Raw genomic sequence first — 23,788 nt, 5'->3', positions numbered from 1 at the left:
CAAAAACGATTAGCTTCAGAACATTTGATATTTTGTATATAGGACTGCCATAACATGTAGTTGTGCATCTCCCTTTTTAGCTGCAATCCGCAGCACCAAACGCATATAAATATACATATATGTCAACCCACTCTGTTACTCGATTTGGCGAGTTCAGTTCTTTTTAATCTTCTATGTTGGCAAATTGTGCATTTTTTACTTTAAAAATGATTGAGTTATGATTGAATTCTTATATTCCTTTTAAGGTTTTTATGTCTTCAGTGAACCATAGAGGTCCGTGGTTCGATTCCCGGCGAAGGCGATTGCTAAATTTTCATTTCTCCTGCTTCCAAAAAATACCTAATGTCTTTACGGTGGCGCCCGAACTAAGAGGGTTGTGGATGATGATTCTCCTCACCCGAGATTTGGAGATTGCGTCCCCTAAAAACCCCAGAAGCCCCTTTAAAGGATGAGTATATAAGGTATTCCTCCCACCTTCCTAGCGGCCTTCGTGGTGTAGTGGTTTTGCACGCTGGGAAGGTATTCCAGAGGTCCGTGGTTCGATTCCCGGCGAAGGCGATTACTAATTTTTCATTTCTCCTTCTTCCAAAAAAATAGCTAATGTCTCTACAACCTTAGCTTTTATAATAAATTTTAACTAAGGTTGCTATATATTACAGACTTTGTGCATAATGGTAAGCTGTCTTTTGTTAAACATAAAGCATTTTTCTTTTTAAATGAACCTTTACATACTAGCTTAACATCCCTCAAAATATTTTCCTACAAATTTGTTAGTGTTACAATATTTTTTTCTGTTAACTTAATAAGTAACTTTTCCTACCAATATGTGGGAAAAATTGTTAACTACTGGTTATTTTCCTGATTATGGTATTATAAACTATTATAACTTATCGTTAGATGGTTACTTACACGTTCAGAATTCTAGTGTTTGTACTTGAACTTTGTAAGACAGAGCTGAAAGACCATCTTATGCTTTGTATACAACTATGTTCATTCAATGATCTTGAATTACAGTATTCATTCATATACACTAATAGTATTAAAATTAATTTATAAAGTTCATATTTAATCTAAATTTTTCAACTGTTACTCTGTTGACACATACTATTTATTTGAGGGTCTGTTGTTTCGTGTTAATGTGTGTTTAGGTAAATTTGCTTAACAAATATCATTTGCTTCCAAAAATAGTGGGTGATCCAGAAGCAACAGAAAAAGTAAAAATTCAGTAATTTCAAAAGTATAAATGGTAGCACAGTGCGATTTTCAGAGAAATTCACAAACTGACAGGGGATATTTTATTTAATAATAAAAGATTTTATTGCCAGAATAATCGCATTTTTCACAGGCAAATGGTGCTTTATTTGTGTCGGCAGAAATTCATATAAGCGATAAGCGATAAGCAACGGAGGACGTGGGCTCTGTCCCTTTACTAAAAGGTTAATCGGTATAGCACCACGTCCACCTATATCTAGAGCCTAAAGAGGATTCACAAGACGCCACGCACCGGGCTCCCAAACTCAAAGCCAAATTCAACCCGGGGGCAGTCCAACAGACCAAATGCCCACGAAAGACAGTCCCAACAACCGCCCAGGCCCCACATTTATTAAATAAAATAACAAAAGCGTGCAGGGCCAAAAAAGGGCGAGTTTTGACAATAAGCAAAAATTTTACAAAGGTGTAATACACACAAATATAGAATATACATAAGCTAAAGTACAGTCTGATGTTGAGCAGCCCAATAATATACAATGAGTAAAATATAGACAGTAGAATTAGACTTAATGACAATATAACATAAAAATAGAGAACATAGTGACATAATGAATGTAAATGATTACAGCAATACACAGAGGATATACCAAAAGAAATAAAAATAAAATAATACAATAGCCATCAGTGTGTGACTGGAAGTACTGATACATGGGAAATGCGTAAAGCATTCAGAATTCGACTTAATTCAGAAGACTAACAACTGTATCGGGATACATTGCATAGCCAAGTACATATATTTGACAAAGCAACATATTGAAAGTCAGTGTAATAAACTAGATATTCGCTATGACAAAGTCATGTTACAATACCGCAGGTAGTGATGTGATACAGAAGAAGTAGGTAGCGTACAATATAATTTGATCTCGGTACGCATTCAATCCCTACAGTACAACAATAGTTAGGAAAAAGGAATATTTTATACAAAATATATTTAGCATGCAACTGTGTTTAAGATTACAAAGGTCGATACATTGGTTACTACCAATTATGGTACAGGATTCGTACCAAACTTAGTAACTGAATGCAATATCGGTACTATACAATTGATCACGTGGTATTGTGGGAAAAACATGCAATAATGCTAATTATACGATTATGAGGAATAAAAATAACATATTTAGCCTGCATAAAAGTTAACGAATATAAGATACCATACAATACTATACAATATTACAATACAATACAATACAATACAAAAAAAAATTAACATATTTAACCTGTACTAAAAGCCAACTGATAAAAGATACTATACAATACCACAATACAATATGATACAGTAGATACAATACCACAATACAATACGATACAGTAGATGCTGTACGATACTATACAATGAAAATACAAAATATATTCAGTGTTGGTGACACAAAAATACATTTAAAATTGTCATGACACTAGTGATGAAAATACAAAATACATTCAGTGTTGGTGACACAAAAATACATTTAAAATTGTCATGACACCAGTGATCCTAATGCAGCAAATAAATTGATGCAGTTACCTGCATAAAAGATAACTAATATAAGATACCATACAATACTATACAATACTACAATACAATACAATACAAAAGCTAATTAAACGATTATAATGAATAAAAATTAACATATTTAACCTGTATAAAGCCAACTAATATAAGATACTGTACAATACTAAACAATACCACAATACGATACGATACGATACAGTAGATACTATACAATACTATACAATAAAAATATAAAATACGTTCAGTGTTGGTAACACAAATATACATTTAAAATTGCCATGACACCTGTGATCCTTATGCAGCAAATAAATTGATGCAGACAGTTAAATGTGTTACTATACATTTGTAAAGGATGAAATATAGACTTAAGTATGCCACAAATTATGAACATATATTATACCGTGAAAAACACAAAATACATTCAATGTTGGTATAAATACAATGGATATATTTAAAACAATGGATAATGGTTGGATATATTATACAATGAAAATCTCTAGCGACCCCAATACATTCAGTGTTATTATTACACAGAGAATTAAATGTATGATATTACATGGGCAATTGATGAAAAGAAGACAGTAACAGTATAATGTATAGCCAAATATGCAAGTATATGGTATACCGATGTTTAACAGCAACTGGCAAACAATGTATCATTAATACGCACAACTAGATACGCCAAGATATTATATACTATTATACAGTGAAAAATACAAAATACGTTCAATGTAGATATTATCATAGTGCATTATGAGGGAATACAGACAGTTATATGTATGATAATACATGGGCAAAAGATAAAAATAAAGACAATAACATTATTATTCATAGGTAAATATGCAGATTTAATATATTCAGATATTTAACAGCACCTGGTAAAAAATGTACCATAAGTACATTCATAGCTGCTATGGACAGCAAAGAGATTATTAGGACGGGACATATGCAACAGATAAGTATGCGAATTCAATATATTCAGATATTTAACAGCACCTGGTAATAAATGTACCATAAGTACATGGATAGCTGCTGTGGACAACAAAGAGATTATTAGGACAATACATATGCAACAGATAAATATGCAAATTCAATATATACAGATATTTAACAGCACTTGATAATAAATGTGCATATGCAAAAGATAACATTATTATTCATCGGTAAATAGGCAAATGCAAGATATACAGATACTAAACAGCACCTGGTATTAAATGTACCATAGGTACAGGGACAGCTGTTATAGACAATATTACCTGATTGCACTTAGAAAAAGATGCTGAGAGAGAATATACAAATATTTGACTGCTGCTATACACAGCGACTTATAACAGATGGATTACAATAGATTACAATGGTTACAAACACTTCAAAGCATAAAAGTAGATGGGTTATAATATATACAAGCAGTTTAAGAAGTTCAATCATATGTCGATATTATGAGGCACAAAGATCAAGTCCCAGATTCATCAGTTTGTCAATTAAACGGACTATCTTTTTGACTTGATGCCGTTGCTTAATCAAAAAACGACTAAAGGCAGTCCTATCCGTTGGTGGAAAAGGAATATGGAATTCAGTAGTAAGTGGACAATCGATTAGATAGTGTTCTGGATTGCCCAGTTGTCCACAACTACAGAGTGCTGAGGAAGAGAGTCCATGTCTCTCGAAATATAAGGGAAAAGGCCCGTGGCCCGTAATGTAGAAGATCAGCTGTGGTGGCATGATTAATCGGTCTAAATCTACTTTAGGGACATGGGCAAATGCTCGGCGACCAGTTTCCTCCGAACTCCATGCATTTTGCCACAAGGAGATGGCTGTGAGAAGTAAGTGACGTTTTAGATTAGATACTGGGCGTAAAACCGTCAAGGTCTGTGTTATCTCGTGATTCTGTGCTGTTTCTTTAGCAAGCCTATCGACAGTTTCATTACCGTAGTTCCCCACATGAGCTTTTGTCCATTCTAAACAAATGTGTAGATTTTTATGTCGAGACAAGCTACTTTGAATGTCCACAATAATGGGGGAAGAATGCAGAGGATTTAAAATGGCATACAATGTGGAGAGACTATCGGTAAGAACATAGGAATGTGAATATCGATGATTAATGATTGTTTGTATTGCTTGTCGAATAGCAATAGCCTCACTCTGGAAGACGCTGTTAAAAGAAGACAGGTGGAATTTTCACTGGTGAAGAGTTGTCTGATCTTGCAGTATGGCTATATATGCACAGCCAACCTGATCTTCCAATTTAGAGCCATCAGTATAAAAGACCAGATCAGCATGAGAAACTTGATGACTCGGTTTGAGATTAACTTTAACACCCGTACCATAGATGGAGGGGTGTTGATCTTCTCTGTTTATTGCTGCTTCGTAATCATGGGAGGAGAAAGAGTGATCTCCAAACTGAACTGAACAGCCAAGTTGTCTAATCAACTGATAAGCTGCGTCTTTTTCAACCGCAATAGGTAAAGGCAAGACTCCAGCTGCAACTGCAAGGGCGTTAGTTGGTGATGTGCGGAAGGCACGAGTGATATTTAAGAGAAATGGTCTCTGTATACTATTTAAATGTCGGACTTTGCGTCCTTGCATTGGTGCTGCCCAAATTGCAGCACCATATGAAACAATCTTTTCAGTTACTGTTGCATATAAAACTTTGAGAAGATGTGGATTTAAGCCCCAGTGGATTCCCTTCATAAGTTTAAGGCGTTGAGCAATCACAGCAGTACGCTTCTTGAGATCTAACACATGGGGAATCCAATTGAGTTTGTCGTCGAAAATAATTCCAAGGTATTTAAGTTCACGTTTAATACGAAGACGCTTGCCATTTATGGTTATTCTCGGCTGACGAGTCATAGAACCACCCTTCTTAGGAATGATCAGAATTTGCGATTTCTCTTCAGAGATTTGCAATTTAAAATCTTCACATCTAGTCTGAAACAAAGAACAGGTCTCCTGTGAGTTTGCTTGAAGTTGATCACGAGTCCTACCTCGCACTATGAACGCGGTATCATCGGCATAAGTAACCACAGTTGTATGTTCAGGCCATGGCTGCTTAAGGATAAGATTGTATGTCACATTCCAGAGAAAGGGGCTCGCACATGAACCCTGCGGGCACCCTCGAGTCTGACATCTATGTACCAGGCCTCCATTATAGGAAATGATCAAATGTCGATCGGACAGATAATGTGCAAGAGTATTATTTAAATTGCGGGGGCAATTGGCATCTCTTAATGCATATAGAACTGCCGGCCACCACAGCGTATCGAAGGCGCTCTTTAGCTAAAATTTTAAATGTTGAGTTTGACGGCCGTAATTCATGAAGGCTACAGTCAGATGTGGCACGACACATTTTCCTAGTATCCAAGTGGGTTTCAGCCTTCTTAGAGTTTCTGTCACATGATGGCGAATTACCTTTTTTAAAGGACCGCCAATGAGGAATATACCTGAGATTCCATGTAGTTCCATCACCAAAAGTCCCGAGGTGTGAGGTCTGAAGATCTTGGTGGCCATTCGTGCTGCTAATTATTGATCTGCCACAATCAGTGGAATGAAATATTTTCGAAAAATGATGAAAGTATGATTTTTAGAACTATTATAAATATTTCGTAGGTTAATAACTTCTATTTAATGACTTGGATGCAGCTAAATTACTTATGCAAAAAAACTGTCATATAATATGTCCAAAGAACCATTTTTAAAATTTAACTCGATTCATTTGTTTCGTTATTTATTAACTGTTCAATTGCTATGCTTTTAGGTATATTCTATAACAGCCATTTGCAGCTGACTGTATAGTATTAATATTTCCAATTTACCAGATAAAATTGTATTAAAATATTTTTTCAAAAAATATTTTTATACAATTGTATTTAATACTTGTGATATGTAAAATAAATATGTTCATACTCTTTAACACAGAAAATTTCATTTAAATGTTTTTTCCCCAGAAAATGTTCTTTATTCCGAAATAAGAATTAATTAATTTGAACTAAATAAATATGTTGCACACAGAATTCCAGGCATTCATAATTTGATGCTTTTACTTCTCTGTACAAAGATGGATTTAAAATGGAATTGAAAGAAATTTTTTCGTGACGTCTGTACGTACGCATGTATTAATCTCGCATAACTCAAAAAGGAGTAGCCCCAAACTTTGAAATTTTTGCGTATGGGACTGCTATAACATGTAATTGCGCACCTTACTTTTTAGTTGTAATCAGTTGCACTAAATTCATATATATAGCCACCCCGTCAGTTTTTTAGTTCTTATATGTTGGTAAATTGTGCATATTTTTGCTTTAAAAGTGATTAAATTACACTATTTTTAATGTTTCGATTAAGGTTATTATGTCTTTAGTTAATCTGCATGCAATAGTTGTAGAATTATCAACAATTTAAAAGTTGTTTAAGTGGTACTAAGCCTATCGAGACCGCCATTTGTTTACATTTATAACTCTTAGCAGAACAGCGAATTAAATTAGTTTGGGCGCCAACTTCAGTGTTTTTTGCCGAGTGGGACGGAAAGTAAACTTTCAGCTTTGTGCACCGAAAAATATGTCTTCCTGCCCGCTGGCTGAATTACTTGTTCTTGCGTAGAAACTTCAATTTTAATTGTAAAAACTGCCGTTTAAAGTGTTTTTAGCTGTATTTGGTGTTTTATGCTTTTCTATATTTCACAGTTTTTAATGAAGATGTTTTGAGGTTTTATGTAGTTTCGCCTTGCTTCGACGTGAGAACTGAATTAATTTAATGAGAAATATACCTCTAATAAAACTCGAGGAAGTACGTTTAAATGAAATGCAGCAAAAAATGTGTATAATTTAATAGTCCGTCATGTGACCATCATGTGGTGTTCACATCAGATTTTTTTTCAACAATTTAACATATTATAGGATTTTTTCTTTTATGCATAGATAACTGAAAATTAATCGAATCAAATTCAATTTAGCCAAACATTCTGAGACATCTGATGTCTCCGAAGCCGTAAAAGTAATACCAAATTTCCACACACAGGTTTAAACATTTTAATATTCCGAGTTATTTTAGACTTTCGATGTTTTATATAACTTTCCTATGTTTCTTTAGATGATTAATAAATACATTGCAAATAGTTTTGGGAAATAGTTTAATAGAAATTTTGAAAACTGACATCAGAGTTCGAAAATCCTGAGCTTCAAATTAATTATTTTCATCTTTGAAAGGAGAAGTTTCTGTAATTTTGCTATCACTTAAACTCTAGATTTGTCATCAGAAGGCTTTATTCTTCTGATGACAGATCTAAAAGAAGAAATGACACTTGAAGATAAAAGATTTGGAATCTCTCAAACGACGATAAAAAGTCTCAAAAGCAGCTGCGAAAGATTTCAAGTCCCCGGAGTACTTTCAAAAGTGAAGAGGAAAATGGGAACCTTTTATTTATTATATAGGGAAAAAATACCCTTGAGATTCGTACCATAAAGAGAGAGGAAAACTTTATCAGTGAAAATTTTCTCCATATCGGAAAACACAGAAGCGTTTTAATTGAATTTTTTATATTAATAACCTAATGAACCCTTTCCGGAGAAGCCTTTATAAATTATCAATATTTTGTAAATGGTCTCTACGTTTTAACAAACATTTTTTAATTAAATCGATTCATTTGTTTCGTTATTTATTTTGTATACTAAAATATCTGTTTTAGCTTAATGAAGCAACAGATATAGCCAATCGCCCGTTCGGTATAGTGGTTAGTGTCGCTGACAGCCGTGCCAAAAGCCGCGGTTTGAATCCCGAAGAAGGCATGGATGTTTATAAATGTATAGTGTCCGTGCGGAATGGGGGCACTCTATATGCGGCGAGCCGAAAGTCTTCTCGTGTGATTTGGTGGAAGGGGAGAAGGATGAGAGACCCTCGAAGCCGTGCCTTCCCGGTGTGGTCTCCATCAAAATTGGGGGGGGGCGGAACTGAGCTAAATCTCACTATCACCTGTAAGATGCTCAAGGCTGTTGCCAACGACAGGCGTAAACGTGCGCTTCTTGCCAAGAGGAATTTCATGGACTTGGGGTGACTATACGATAAACAAGTCAACATTACCAGCAACAACAGCAGGTATAGCTAATGCGTCCTTAGTATTTGTTTTTTAGCCCAAACGGCGTTAGCCCAGAAGGTCTATTACTTTCGTTTTGGCATTTTGAATTGGTTCTCTATAAATGACGGTTCACTTTTTGTTGTTGCCACAAAATATTAAAACCCTCGATTATACTTAAAGAAATTAAATAATGAAGAATCTGCATAAATGTATGTATGTTTCAAGCATTGTGATAAGACAACGGTGACTAGAGTCATCAAATTTTGAGTAACGTAAGTTTCCACCCGAATATGGGCATCTGGTAGACGAAATTTGGAATTTGTTATATTATCTATTTCATATTTTGTAAAACTTTAACGAATTTTTGATTAACAAACTCAACGATTTCAAAGCGAACAATGACAACACTGTATGAAAAAAAAAAAAAACATTTTTATCTCCAGTGTGCGAGGCTGTGTATCGGAAATTCTAAAGGTCGGCTCATTTCAAAATTATTTTGCGATATTGCTGTTGAACTGAATTTTATGGTTTAAGGGCAAAGAATATGATATTTAATAAATAAAGGTAACACACAAAACGTTAAAAAAAAAAAACCTTTGGGCGTAACGTAAAATCTGAAAACTTTCAGAATTTTTTTTTTTTTTTTTCCATTTATAGGACATTTTTTTTCCCCTCTTTTTATCTTTCTGGTCTCTCCCGTCCAGATGGTATAGTGGTTAGGGGTGCCGACTGCGATACCAAAGGACCCGGATTCGAATCCCTTAGAAGGCAGGGTTGTATCTGCCTTCATAGGTCCTTCATAGGAGGCAAAGTTAGCCCATCTATTAGACGCCTCCATAATAACCTGGCTTAGTAAAGTGACCTTCTCCGGGATTCGAATCCGGGTCACTCGGCACGGCAGTCAGCGACGCTAACCATTATACCGGTTGGGCGGCTGGCTATGCTTATTGCTTTATTAAGATAAAAACGATAATTTAGGATGCAGAACACTTTAAAAAATTTTCTTTAAAACTTAGGATCATTTATGATAATTTATACAGTGTTCTCCGAAAAGGGTTCATTAGGTTATTAATATAAAACAATTGAAGTAAAACGCTTCTGTTTTTGTTTCTGGGTAGTCCTTTTGGCCTAGTGGCCAACATCTATTATGACTTGTGCCCGGCATTGGGGAAAAAAAACACCTTTATGGGTCTCTCTTCTCAAACAGCACACGCTGGAATTAAAGTACATTGCTGGAGTAACAATCTCGATTAAATTTACATATTGTAAACAACACCGCGTTTAAACGGTTTAAACCTGTTTTTGAACACCGCGTTAAAGTTCTTTATGACGCTTTGCTTATCGGACACTATGTAGCTGAACGAGGAAAAATAGTAGAAATGAAGTAAAAGCGCCATATTTAGTTCTTTGAAGTTAATTATTACCCGGGAACATCTACGCTCCGTGAATTTTTTTTTTTTTTTAATTCGGGCATATTCCACGCATCCACAAAATTTAATTTCACAGTATTTTATCAGCCGTAGATGTAAAGGATGTTTATGTACTGCTGTGATTTTTAAGATATTAATGTTTTCTATATAAATTTTTTGAGTCAAAATATGTTTCATTTTTTCTTAAGTCAAATAGAATTCATGATGAATATTCAAAATTTAAAGATTCAGGTTTCCTTTTATGATAAAACATTTATTTAAATTTAGATTATTTTTAATGGGTTTTATAAATTAAAAAATATAAAAAATGTTAATAATTACCAAAACTTGAAGTAAAGTAGTTTTTTATATTCATAAAATAAAACTGCCCAATAGCATAAAGACGGGCTATTGATACCTGAAAACAATCTGCAGCATCGATTTGTTGCTCATCTGGCACTCAAAACCAGAAAATTGACGTCAATAGTCCTCAGTCAATGGTCCTCAGTGGTTGGGATGCAGAGTATATAGTGTATTACTGTGAGCAGGCAGTTTTTTTTTCCTTCCCCTAAAAACTGTTTCATAGACTCTGAGATCCTAGTGTCTAAACTGGGCTAAAGAACATGTGAAGTAACCTTATGAACAACGAAAGATAATTAATTTCTCCGTTAGTCTAAATTTTAATCTGAGCGCTTCATATTATTGATACATGGTACGATATAGACATGTTGAAGAATTTCGTTGTGAGTGCATCGCAGCCACTTTGAAGAATTTTGTGTACTAAATGATCTAATAGAGGCTTTTCCTACTCAAAAATTGTTGGTGTTAAATTTATGATCCGACTATCTGCGTAGACTTTCCAAGGCATAAATTGCAGTTTTATGCTTTAAGAGTAATTTGAAAATGTGCTAGCTCTGCCAAGCTTGTTCTTCTCCGTGCCACATAGCCGGTAAACGAAAGGTACATGATCGCTACGCATCCGTAACAATGCATTGCTTTTCTAATTGCTCAAGTCTTTTTATCGCTATATCTACTTACCATTTCCTAGGTAGAAAAAGGATGTGGAACAGTAACATCTATCTGTGAACGTAATCTCTTAATAATTCATCTTTTAACCCTGCAGAAAATATTTGCATGAAGATGGGACGGTAAGTGTTTTAAATGGATCTCTGAAACATTGAAACAGCTACTAGAAATACTCATTCAGGTTTGCCTTCATGAAATACTTATGCACGAATCCAAAAGCTTTTTCTGTCTATCCCCCAGCACTGTACAGACACCTTCAAACTGGTACTAATAGTAATTTAAATTTATTTGTACAAGAAATATACAAGAGGAAACCAATAAATGGGTTTAAACTTTCTGTGGAATCAAAATATAGCACCTCGTAGAAAATTCTTACTGCCTGGATGAGCAAAGCCATCGATCAATAAGTACGCTCCAGGACAGTAATAAAATGACTACCACGCTACACTAATGTTCGTTACAATATCCATTTTCAGAGCAGAGGAAATGAATGCCACTCATCTTCATTCGCAGCGAAGAGTGATTTTCCTGATTTGGTCTCTTAAAGCTCACCTTGGAGGTATACACGTTTCGTGGATGATACAGAAGTTGAACAAGACATCTGTATGGAACTGAGCCAGAAACCTAGTGACTTGGGTGAAGCAGATGTTACGACACTCATGCATCGATAGGATAAGTCTCAATATAAGTGGGGGATCGTCAACCTGGCGGCTAGTTGCTGTAGAAAAATAAATCTGGCTACTATAGGAATATTCCAAGTAGTGTTATTAACTGTTTGTTGTTTTACGACTGTGGATCGTTTTGTGGATGATACAGAAGTTGAACAAGACATCTGTATGGGGCTGAGCCAGCAACCTAGTAACTTGGCTGGAGCAGATGTTAGGACATTCATGCATCGATAGGATAAGTCTCAATATAAGTGGGGGATCGTCAACCTGGCGGCTAGTTGCTGTAGAAAAATAAATCTGGCTACTATATGAATATTCCAAGTAGTGTTATTAACTGTTTGTTGTTTTACGACTGTGGATCGTTTTGTGGATGATACAGAAGTTGAACAAGGCATCTGTATGGGGCTGAGCCAGCAACCTAGTAACTTGGCTGGAGCAGATGTTAGGACATTCATGCATCGATAGGATAAGTCTCAATATAAGTGGGGGATCGTCAACCTGGCGGCTAGTTGCTGTAGAAAAATAAATCTGGCTACTATATGAATATTCCAAGTAGTGTTATTAACTGTTTGTTGTTTTACGACTGTGGATCGTTTTGTGGATGATACAGAAGTTGAACAAGACATCTGTATGGGGCTGAGCCAGCAACCTAGTAACTTGGCTGGAGCAGATGTTAGGACATTCATGCATCGATAGGATAAGTCTCAATATAAGTGGGGGATCGTCAACCTGGCGGCTAGTTGCTGTAGAAAAATAAATCTGGCTACTATATGAATATTCCAAGTAGTGTTATTAACTGTTTGTTGTTTTACGACTGTGGATCGTTTTGTGGATGATACAGAAGTTGAACAAGACATCTGTATGGGGCTGAGCCAGCAACCTAGTAACTTGGCTGGAGCAGATGTTAGGACATTCATGCATCGATAGGATAAGTCTCAATATAAGTGGGGGATCGTCAACCTGGCGGCTAGTTGCTGTAGAAAAATAAATCTGGCTACTATATGAATATTCCAAGTAGTGTTATTAACTGTTTGTTGTTTTACGACTGTGGATCGTTTTGTGGATGATACAAGAGTTGAACAAGACATCTGTATGGGGCTGAGCCAGCAACCTAGTAACTTGGCTGGAGCAGATGTTAGGACATTCATGCATCGATAGGATAAGTCTCAATATAAGTGGGGGATCGTCAACCTGGCGGCTAGTTGCTGTAGAAAAATAAATCTGGCTACTATAGGAATATTCCAAGTAGTGTTATTAACTGTTTGTTGTTTTACGACTGTGGATCGTTTTGTGGATGATACAGAAGTTGAACAAGACATCTGTATGGGGCTGAGCCAGCAACCTTGTAACTTGGCTGGAGCAGATGTTAGGACATTCATGCATCGATAGGATAAGTCTCAATATAAGTGGGGGATCGTCAACCTGGCGGCTAGTTGCTGTAGAAAAATAAATCTGGCTACTATATGAATATTCCAAGTAGTGTTATTAACTGTTTGTTGTTTTACGACTGTGGATCGTTTTGTGGATGATACAGGAGTTGAACAAGACATCTGTATGGGGCTGAGCCAGCAACCTAGTGACTTGGCTGGAGCAGATGTTAGGACATTCATGCATCGATAGGATAATTCTCAATATAAGTGGGGGATCGTAAACCTGGCGGCTAGTTGCTGTAGAAAAATAAATATGGCTACTCCATGAATATTCCAAGTAGTGTTATTAACAGTTTGTTGTTTTACTACTGTTAATTGTTCTATAACTATAATAATCTACTTATTGACAAGAGGTCTTATATAGTTCAAAGATTCAGAATCTCACTTAATGATTATTTACAACACTTCACTGAGATTTTATGGAGCTTAGTTATTGTTCACCATAACAAACACCTACAAAACGCAGCATGTGATTTGATTCTTTTTACATTGTTGTATTCCTATCCTAAAAAGTGCAGAAATTTCTTTCTTCTTAAATGCTCTTTTTTGACATACTTAAAAGATAAGGTAATTTTTTCCTCCCGTTATATTTTAATATGTGCATATTTCAGCAAATTATTTCAAAAAAGGCATTAAAAAATCTTGCATTACCCAAGAAGAAAAAATATTTTCCTTTTCTGTAGTACAGGTAATCCTGTGCCAGAGACTGAGACTTAACAGTGACTACTGAAGTTACGCTAGAGAAATTCGAATAAAATTATTGTCGGAAAATAATCTTCTATCTATTTGCAGCAGTTTTTGCATGAAGTGGTGTGCTTTTTGATAGAAATCAGCTTTTTTATTCTTTTGCATGTTTTGTTTCATTAGAGGATAAAGACCAAAAATATGCTAATATATGTAAAGCGTCATTTTTTCCTTCTTTTTTTAATATGCATAGCAGGTTTCAAAGCTTTTGAGAAAATGTTTTTTAATTTTGCCCTGCTTTTTAACAATCAGAAAGAAAATTTTGGCATAAAAACTAATACACTGGAATGACTTAAACACGTGATTCTTAACATTAGTTTTTCATTTCGCCGCTTTGTAGAGAAAATATGCTTAGAACTTGAGCAGCAGCTGAAGTATTTCAAGCAAAGTAAAAGTCTTTCAATAAACCTGTAATTAAAATCTATAAATAAATGATAATATAAGGTAATAATAAATAAAATAAATCGAATTCCGCTGAAAACATAACAATTTATAAAACAGAGATTTATTGCAGCTAAAACAGCAAGAGAAGTAATAAATCATAAGATAGATGTAATTGGTATTTGAGCTCTGCAAGGTGAAATACGGCTCCTACACAATGCTCAAAGATCTTGCCAATCTATTCAGCCGTAAAAACACTTCCGGCATACTTTGCAGAGCAAGCATTTTACAATATACACGGACCATAAACCCTTAACCACTTGCGCTACAATTTCATTTCACGATTACGGTGCCGTGCGCTACAATATAACAATCGTTACAATATAACAATTCCTGTCGTAATGTTAGTGAAGTGTCTCATTTACGCCGCTCCGCGTCTGCGAGTGCAATCCAGAGCTGTAACTCGAGAAATAAACAATCATCTCGTTGTTAGGCGACGTGCGCACCACGTTATTTTCATTTTTGCGATAAATGCCTATCGACGTGGTGTTCACGTCGCTCGTGGTTCGAGACAAAAGCATCTCGACGTGCGTGGCACGTCTTTTTAGCGCAAGTGGTTAACCTTGGCTTTCTCAGGTCTGATTCGAGTTCCTCTCGGCAACTCAGATACCTTGACTACGTATCACAATCCAGAACGGATATCAAACATGTTACTAGATCCGATAATATTGTGGCTGACATTTTATCTCGGATAAATGAGATCATCTTAAATTCAACTGACTTTTCCAGTACGGCTGAAAAGCAGATTAAGGATATCCAGATGTCTGATCTTCTTGCCAAGCCTGCTACATCACTTCAGTTCCGACTTTTGTAAATATGTCCTAACTTAAAACTTTACTGTGTTGTTAGCTTTGGGAAAGTTTGACGATTCATGAGAAGTTACGCTACGCAGTCTTTAGAGTTCAACATTATTTAGCTCATCCAGATATTTTACGTCACAATTTCTCCCTACATATATTCTTAATTATGCTTGCAATGTAAATCTCTATTCTAAAAAATCGTAGATATAAGATTCTGGAGAAGAATATACGAGTAATTTCCTCAAATATGTTAAACACTTTTAAAGTCCCCCCCAGTTATAACTTAGAATTTTAATTGTAGAAATAAATGCAATTTTTTTCTTTTTAAATTTTCGACCTCAAGCAATTGCTGTTTGGGGAAGTATAATAGTTCTTTAGCATTAAAGCGGGACCTGTTACGGAGAAATGTATAATTGTGGTGATCCCAAGAGCCAGTCAGATCCTCTCATCACAGATTTCACAGAAGAGTTGAAACGATAGCAACTATTGCCCGGGGGCACATTTGTTATAACATTAAGGTATTTAACTGCCACGTAACAGATCAATGATCTCTCCAAGCTCACTCATCGCCATTAAGGACACATGAATTCTTGGGTCACACTTTCTGTCTATGTTAAAACATGGCGATAAGAATATACGGCAACAGACCAACACGCAAATGAGCCCTTGAGACCGCCACAGTTGGATAGGCATGGCTGCATGAGTGTATGTATGATCGACGCTACTGTAATGTAATTTGTTGTCTCTACAGGAAGAGCAACACCAGACCCTTTGTAAAGTTCCATTGCGATGGCTTTGGTGTAGTTGCCACCCCTAGCTGATTTGATATTTCGTTGATTTCCCTCCACTTCTCCCAAACAAACAATCAACTGCGTCACAGCAACGCCAACTTTGCGCTCGTGCTCCACACCACACTCAAGTGACGAGAGATGTGCCAACAGACCAGGTCCCATATTTCGCCCTTAAAAGGCCAAAACAGGATCGCATACACCAAATGTGAGACAGCTGAGTCACTAGCTGAACAATATGTTTCTCAGTTCACCATTAACAACATTCCTGACACACAGACAGAAAACATTGCTTAAGGGGGTTCGTACACTTCAAAACCATGACGATCTTCGAATATGTTACTGTTGCAAGAATTGGGATAATTACTTTCCAACTTTTTACAGCTGACTACATAATATAGCTTCTTTGGGAACTAGTAACCAGAAAGTTTGTGTTGCCACAAATATTTTTATAATTTAATCTGCTTTGTGACAAATTTTTTATGCGTTCAAGTCGTGTTTCCACTTTGCACAATTTAAAATATTCTGTAGCATAATTTAATTCCATATTTAATATATAGCTTTTATAACATTTGAAAGCTACTGTGAACCAAAAATCTTAAGGATTTCATGTTAAATTCGTATTTTATTTGGAGTTGAGTTTATGAAATGTATTTTATTAAAAAATCCGTAATGCTTTTATGTATAAAACTTTTTAATATCAAAATACTTATCAGATTTTGGGTTCAGTTAAAAGATATTGTTAAAATTATTTGAAAGTATGAACGATGACTTTTTTCTCCGCTCATGCACAAAGAAAAAAAGGCAAAGGAAAATGGGTTGCTATAAATTAAGAAGTTCGCCAAGTGAATTATTTTTGGCGCAAATGGAAAAAAATTGCCAAGATATATTTTTAAATTTCTCCATAAATTTCTCACCAAAAATTACAAAATTTAATATCTAGGCAAAATTTGAGTCGTAAAATCGAAATATAGAAAAAAAGTTGGTATATTATTTCAGAAAAATTCCGATTTTGTGTTAAAATACTTATGTTAGAACAATGCTATATATAAATCTAATATATATCCTAAGCCGCGCTTTCGAAACATAAAAAACGTAATTTTAATTTCGTAAGTCGGCCCAGTAGAACGGGAGGTATAAAACTGTCCCATTTTCTTTACATGTACAAATCTAAATAATTTGCAAAACTGTACAGTGTAAATAACGAAACAAATTTTTAGACTTCAATTTACAGCAAATGAAATAGGATAAACTAATTACTACGGATTTTCTAATGTTTTAAACATATTTAGTTAGAATTCATCACTGGTATACAAGTATATGATTAAAATTCATTACTGGAATACAAATATGTTATTACTTCAATACAAATATATAATTACAATTCATTAGTGAAATACAAATATGTGATTAAAATTCATTACTGGAATACAAGTATATGATTAAAATTCATTACTGGAATACAAATATATGATATAAGATTTTAAGATTCATTGCTGGAATACAAATATAGGATTAAAATTCGTTACTAGAATACAATTAATTTAGAGATAACAGTGTCTTTTCTAATTCTTACCTCCACTATGTTCACAAGATTAGTACTCACGTTCCCTCTCTGGAAGCATCTGCGATTTGATGCAGATTCTATGTGCAAAACATTCGTTACTAAGCATAGATTTGCTTCTCGTATATTCATGTTTTTGCAGAAATTTTAATCTATTGTTCTAGTGTAGTTCTGATATACCGATATATCACTTCGAACTTGTGGATTAAATAATCTTTGAATTCTACCGCCCTCTTCATATTGGGCACCACATGTAACAAAAAGGAATCTGCCACCATAAATTCAGGAAACAAATTTAAATTTATTATTATGGGTTACTGAACAAAGTTCAAATAATATTTTCGAGGAGCGAGTTTGATCCAGAATTTATGATTGTTTGTTCAAATTAATTCTGCTCTAGATTTAGGGATTGTTAGAGATATATCCAAAACTAATTGAATGATCTGCATTTTCATCTTTTCATGTCAGCTTATTCTTTATTGTTGATTTGATGGTGAAAGAATTAAATTTTGTCTATGAATCGGAAAATTCTTCATGAGACACTGCTGAAGAATGAAACATATTCTTTGTATATTACATTCCTAATATTTATAAGTCAGAATTGATCAAATTTAATAATTTATTTGCTGTCCAACTTCTTCAATATTTCACAACAGTATTTCAAAATGTCAAAACTTATCTCCACTTGTTTGCGAGAGTTTTACTATAATTGAGCTAATTCGCTTAGGTGCTGGCTAAAATTAATCAATAAATTAAGCATTCAAATATCTTCCATTAATAAATATGAAGATGAATTTATTTTGAATCCTTAAACACGCTCACATTAAAATATTCACATAATTCTTTAAATCGCAATCTACAATTCAGTTTATTTGAATTTAAAGCGGAAACTGCAGCAGGCTTAGATCAAATAAGCTTTCGTATTTGTCCTTAGATGAAATGTACAACATTCGTTAATCTGAAATTTGTCCGAACAGAACGTCACGCATAAATCTCAATAAATAAATATACTAGACTTGTTTTGACATCGTCTGAATTTGCGTCGTCTAAATTTGGGCAATACCTTTTGAATAAGGAGAATAGAAAACAGAACAATGGCATTTATTACTCATCATGAAGTCAAGAAATTTGTATGCTCAATTAACTCCATTTAGAACAAACACAAGCAAAATTCTGAAAGTTCTACATTTTTCGGCCGGATAACGAAATAATAATGCCGAATGGGATAAATATGTAAGATCTAATTTTTCACTTAACGCATATCTTTGTTGAAATATGATATTTTTCGCGAACTCAATAGTTCTTTTACTTCGTACAAGGAAGTTAAAATGGTTCGAATAAGGTGATTTTCTATCAGATTAGTGAAATTCTGCAAGATTGTTATTTGCTCCTGACGAAGAGTGACCTGTACCTATTTCCCCTCGAGATCGGTTAAGATCTTGACATTAATCTTGATACAAACTCAAGGTTGTTGTGTTACTAATTTTAAGTTTCACTTGGCATGTTTCTCTTCTGTTTCATATGTAATTTTGGTAACACTTTTCAAGTCCAGTTGTTAGCTCTACGAACGAGATGTTTTTATAAGCTTTTATTTAGCTTACTCGTGATGTTTTTTGTTGTAGTTAAAAGATTTCATCGATTTTTAAACTTGTTCTTAATACATTATGAGTTTTTTAAACTTTGTACGAGTTTTTTGTTTGTAATTTTTTTAAATTTTGTACACAATGCTTGTGGATGACAATACATTGTGATGAAGAATTGTGACAATACATTGTGTGAAAATTTGATTCGGATTTTTTTTAATTAATATTGAAAGGACTTTTCCACACATCTTCGCTCAATGAACAAATTGTAGAAATTTATTGTTTTCACTGTCGGATAGAGCGGATAAAAATCTTTTCATTAAAGTTTGAAGAAATTGTTAACATCTGATTTTTTTGGCCAATTTTCTAAAAACTCTAGATTTTTTTAAAAATACTTTTCGACATTTATTATTTTTAAATTCCAGCATCTAAGAATTTATCGGTTACAAAATTTTGAAAATTTTCAATTTATAAAACACAATTTTTTTTGCCCTCTTTCAACACAAAAATTATAAAAGATATTAATTAGGTGTTTTCTGCAATTTTTTAAAAAATATTCTATGAAGCAGAAGGAGATCGATTTTTCTTGGTCATCACTTAGAAACATAGTTTGAAGATTATGATATCATCCCGTCTTATTATTTTTCTTGTGTCTGTATAGATTTCTCTAAAACTGGTTTTATTTACTTATTTATTAATCTTCTCGCAAACAATTACACGCAAAGAAGCTGACTGTAAAAGTCTTTTGCCATTAAGATTAATAGAAATGTCTTCTGTCATTTCTGAAATTCATCCATTTTGAAAAGGAAAACTACTGGACTAAATGTTATCAAACTTGGGAATCGTGTAAGAGGTCGTGGGAATTTATTTTCTGTGGAAACGAAAGTTCAAAAACTCGCCACCAGCCAGGTAACCAAGGGTGGAATATTGTTAAATGAAATAAGTGTCTGAATCTAACTTAATCTCTTGTTACAAGGGTTTAACATGCTGTATTCCCTTAAGAAACATTCACCTAAAAAAATTGCCATTTAAAGTCGTTAAAAGTGATAAACGTCGAGCGCGTCATCCGTGTAACGGAGAAATCCCTCCGTGAAAACCATAAATTAGAGATCAGAAAATGTGAGATCGCAAATCACTGGCAAAAGTGTGCTCCTTTCGGAAATTACGGTTATCTCAAAATCACTGTTTATGGTGATAATCTCAGCAATTTGGCGGAATTGAAAGGCGCGATACACCAACATGCCCGTAACATTCCTCCTGATATGCTAAGAGCTGCTGTTGAGAATGCAGTAATACGATTTAACTTGCTCTCGGAAAATGGTGGACGACACATTGAACATGCTTCGTAACACGTTTCAGAAACGATTAAACACATTTTAAAGCGATGTCTTCATGTTTTATTTCATTTGACACTATTCCATACAGCGACATTTCCCCCTGGTGGTGAGTTTTTGAACTTTCTCTTCGTGAAAAATAAATTCTCATGACCTCCTTTACACGATTTTTATGTTTGATGGCATTTGGTCCAGTACTTTTCTTATTATAACCATTTTAAAGGGGAACTTTAATTATAACCACCCTGTATAATACGGGACATACACACACATGAGATCCAACAATTTAAAACACATAAGATCTTCGAATATGTGACTGTTGCATAAAATTGGGATAACTTATTTGTTTTAAAAGCAATTACTTCCAACTTTTTACAGCTCACTATATAATATAGTTGCTTTCTGAAATAGTAATCAGAAAGTTTGTGTTGAAATAAATATTTTTTATAATTTAATTCGCTTGGTGGCAAAATTTTCCGTCATGTTTCCAACTTGCGCGCAGAGTTTAAAACGTTCTGTTGCATAATTTAATTCCATATTTAATACATAGCTTTTATAGCATTTGGAAACTACTGTGAACCAAAAATTCTAAGAATTTCATGTTAAATTTTTATTTTATTTGAAGTTCAGTTTATAAAATATATTTTATTAAGAAAACCTGTAATGTTTCCGTGGATAAAATTTTTTAACATTAAAATATTTATCATGTTTTTGGTTCAGTTAGAAAATAGTGCCCATATAAGGAATTCCATCAAATTTCAAGTATGTACCATTAGCCATTTTTAAAATATCATGCGCGCAACGTGGAAACCTGACAAAAGATTTTGTCACCAAGCGGATTAAATTATAAAAAATATTTATGGCAACACAAACTTTCTGTTTACTATTTCCCAAAGCAGCGATATATTATGTAGTCAGCTGTAAAAAGTTGGGAGTAATTGCTTTTAAAATAAATAAAATATTCCAATTCTTGCAACAGTCACATATTCGAAGATCATAAGGAGTTTAAGGTGTATGAGCCCCTTAATATCAGCACTGAAAAAGTAAGCATGATCTCAAAAATATTAGACAAATTTGCCATAAGAGATATAGACTAGAATTTCTTAAAATCAGTGGATTTTAATGTATCGTAAATTTCCCAGAACTAAATACATCAGCATACGTTAAGTACTAATTAGAAACAAATGTAAGAAAGCGTTTCCAAGTAAACTTTAAAAGATGATAAAATTCATTTCAATTTGGTTGAATTTTATTTAATTTTAAAATATTAATTAATAGCTTCAAAATAATAAAAACGCTTGAGGGGTTTGAAATACAAGAAATCGCCATTTGTCAAATTCGAACTGAATTTATAAATCCGTACCATTCTTATACAGTGCCTATTTTCTAATTGCTTCTCTGAATATTTGTTTCATGTATTAAAATAACTGTTACATGTTTCTTCTTTTTTTTTTTTTTTTTTTGTTTTGTTTTGTTTTAAAAATATACAAATATAATAAAATGTTTAAAAATAATATGCGCCTTTCTTACTGAATTTTTCAGATATCACTAGAGATCCAGTGGGCATAGAAATTACGTTTTTTTGAAAAGACGTTATCCAAGCACAAATTTGAAGCTCTGTCTTCTCTGTATTTCTGTTTGAAAAAATATATATTTTTGTAAGATTCAATAAATAATTTGATCCATAATATGTGCTTTCTTTACTGTGCAATACATTTTAAATTACGTTTAAATATCAATTATTTGAACTCAATATATTTATTTTGAAATTATTATTATTATTTTATTTTTTTTTTATTTTAAATTTCAGAATCAAGGTAGTCAAAAGTCGTCAAGATGGAAGGGTAAATAAATTTCAAAGTTTTACTTTAATGTCATTTTTCTGTAAAAGTCAAAGTTTTTGTAGACAAATTAGCTTAAAATTGCCAAAGTGTTGACAAGTGGTCAACATTTGCAACACCGTAAAAAAGAACCCATATTCCAAAAAGAGATCTTGTTTTTGATGTAAATGAAACAAGCTGATGTTTTTAACTCGAATATCTATCAAGAGCAAGCGTTTTATGGAAAAGTGTGGCGACAAATTCCCAAATTGACGCAATTTTTGGCGCTTTTTTTCAGTTTACGAACTTTGTCTAAAAGGATTTTCCTCACGAAACTGCAAAACTATAATAGTAAAAATTTCAAAATATCCGTCAAAATTGGCTGGTACATCAATACATTTTAACATTTAATTTCATTTATTTCATTTTCCAAGAATCAAAACCTTTTTCTTTGTTGATGGTAATAAAACTAAGGGGTGCATCTTAGAGTGAGAGAAATATAGTAATAACACTTAAAAATTTGGGCAGTATTTTGTAACAACTATAACCATAAAATACTTTAAATGCTTTTCTTCACGCATTACTTGAAATTTTTAATATAATGGATTCTTTTACAATCGAAGATGGATTATTTTTATTGTAAAATTTAGTATAATGAATTGAGTAAAAATATGCGCAAAAAAAATGCAAGTAACTATTTTCTGATGCAAGTTTTTTATTACTTAGAATTTATATGAGTTATCGTTTGTATTAAACTTTATTGTTCAATCAACGTTTTAAATTTGTAACTATTTCCTAAATGTTTTTGATAGCTTAGGTTTTAGATTAACGCATTATCTTAAGCACTGAATTTAGCTTCATTACAATATTAAAAGAAATGGGAAAAATATATATAGCTTTCCTATAAGCACGATATTCTTACTTAGGTACATACAAAATAAAGCTATTTAAACTATTTTTTGTTTCAAATTTTAGGTAACTGTATAATTTTATTTTTTTTTATATTTTAATTTGAATAAAAAATTATATCTTATTATTTATTACTTATCGTAAATACATATATTTGAGTACTTCTGATTTCTTTCAAACTTGAAAAATCACAGAAATTGAAAATAAAATTTTTAAAAAATACGAAAGGTTTCAGATTTTAATGGTCACCCAAAAAGGGTTTATTAATGTTGTTTACGTTCTCGCTGAGCTCGCAGTCAAACAGTCTGCTGTTACGCTCATTCCTACTAAAGAAAAATTCTGTCTTTTAGCTTTATTGTTAAGCATCATTTTCTACGCCCTTACGCTATATACAATTCCAGAGCAAAATTGCAAAAATTTTAAGCATAGCAGTATACTAATTTAGAA

General features: G+C 33.5%; 1 protein-coding gene across 1 annotated transcript in view; it reads left to right on the top strand.

Annotated features, from left to right (window-relative positions):
- The window catches only part of LOC118192828 (adhesion molecule nephrin-like), a 534,505-nt gene extending 512,211 nt beyond the window's left edge, over positions 1-22,294 (top strand). Inside the window, exon 14 of the mRNA XM_085817751.1 lies at positions 22,155-22,294. The gene's annotated coding sequence lies outside the window, so the exon portion shown is untranslated. The remainder of the gene's footprint in view (positions 1-22,154) is intronic.
- Positions 22,295-23,788: the final 1,494 nt, after the last annotated feature.

This window comes from Stegodyphus dumicola, chromosome 5 (genome assembly GCF_044657685.1).
Source record: "Stegodyphus dumicola isolate Sdum_Otavi_A_Nest chromosome 5, ASM4465768v1".
NCBI lineage: Eukaryota > Metazoa > Arthropoda > Arachnida > Araneae > Eresidae > Stegodyphus > Stegodyphus dumicola.
Note: the sequence above shows the minus strand (reverse complement) of the source record. Positions and strands in the feature narration are given on the sequence as shown.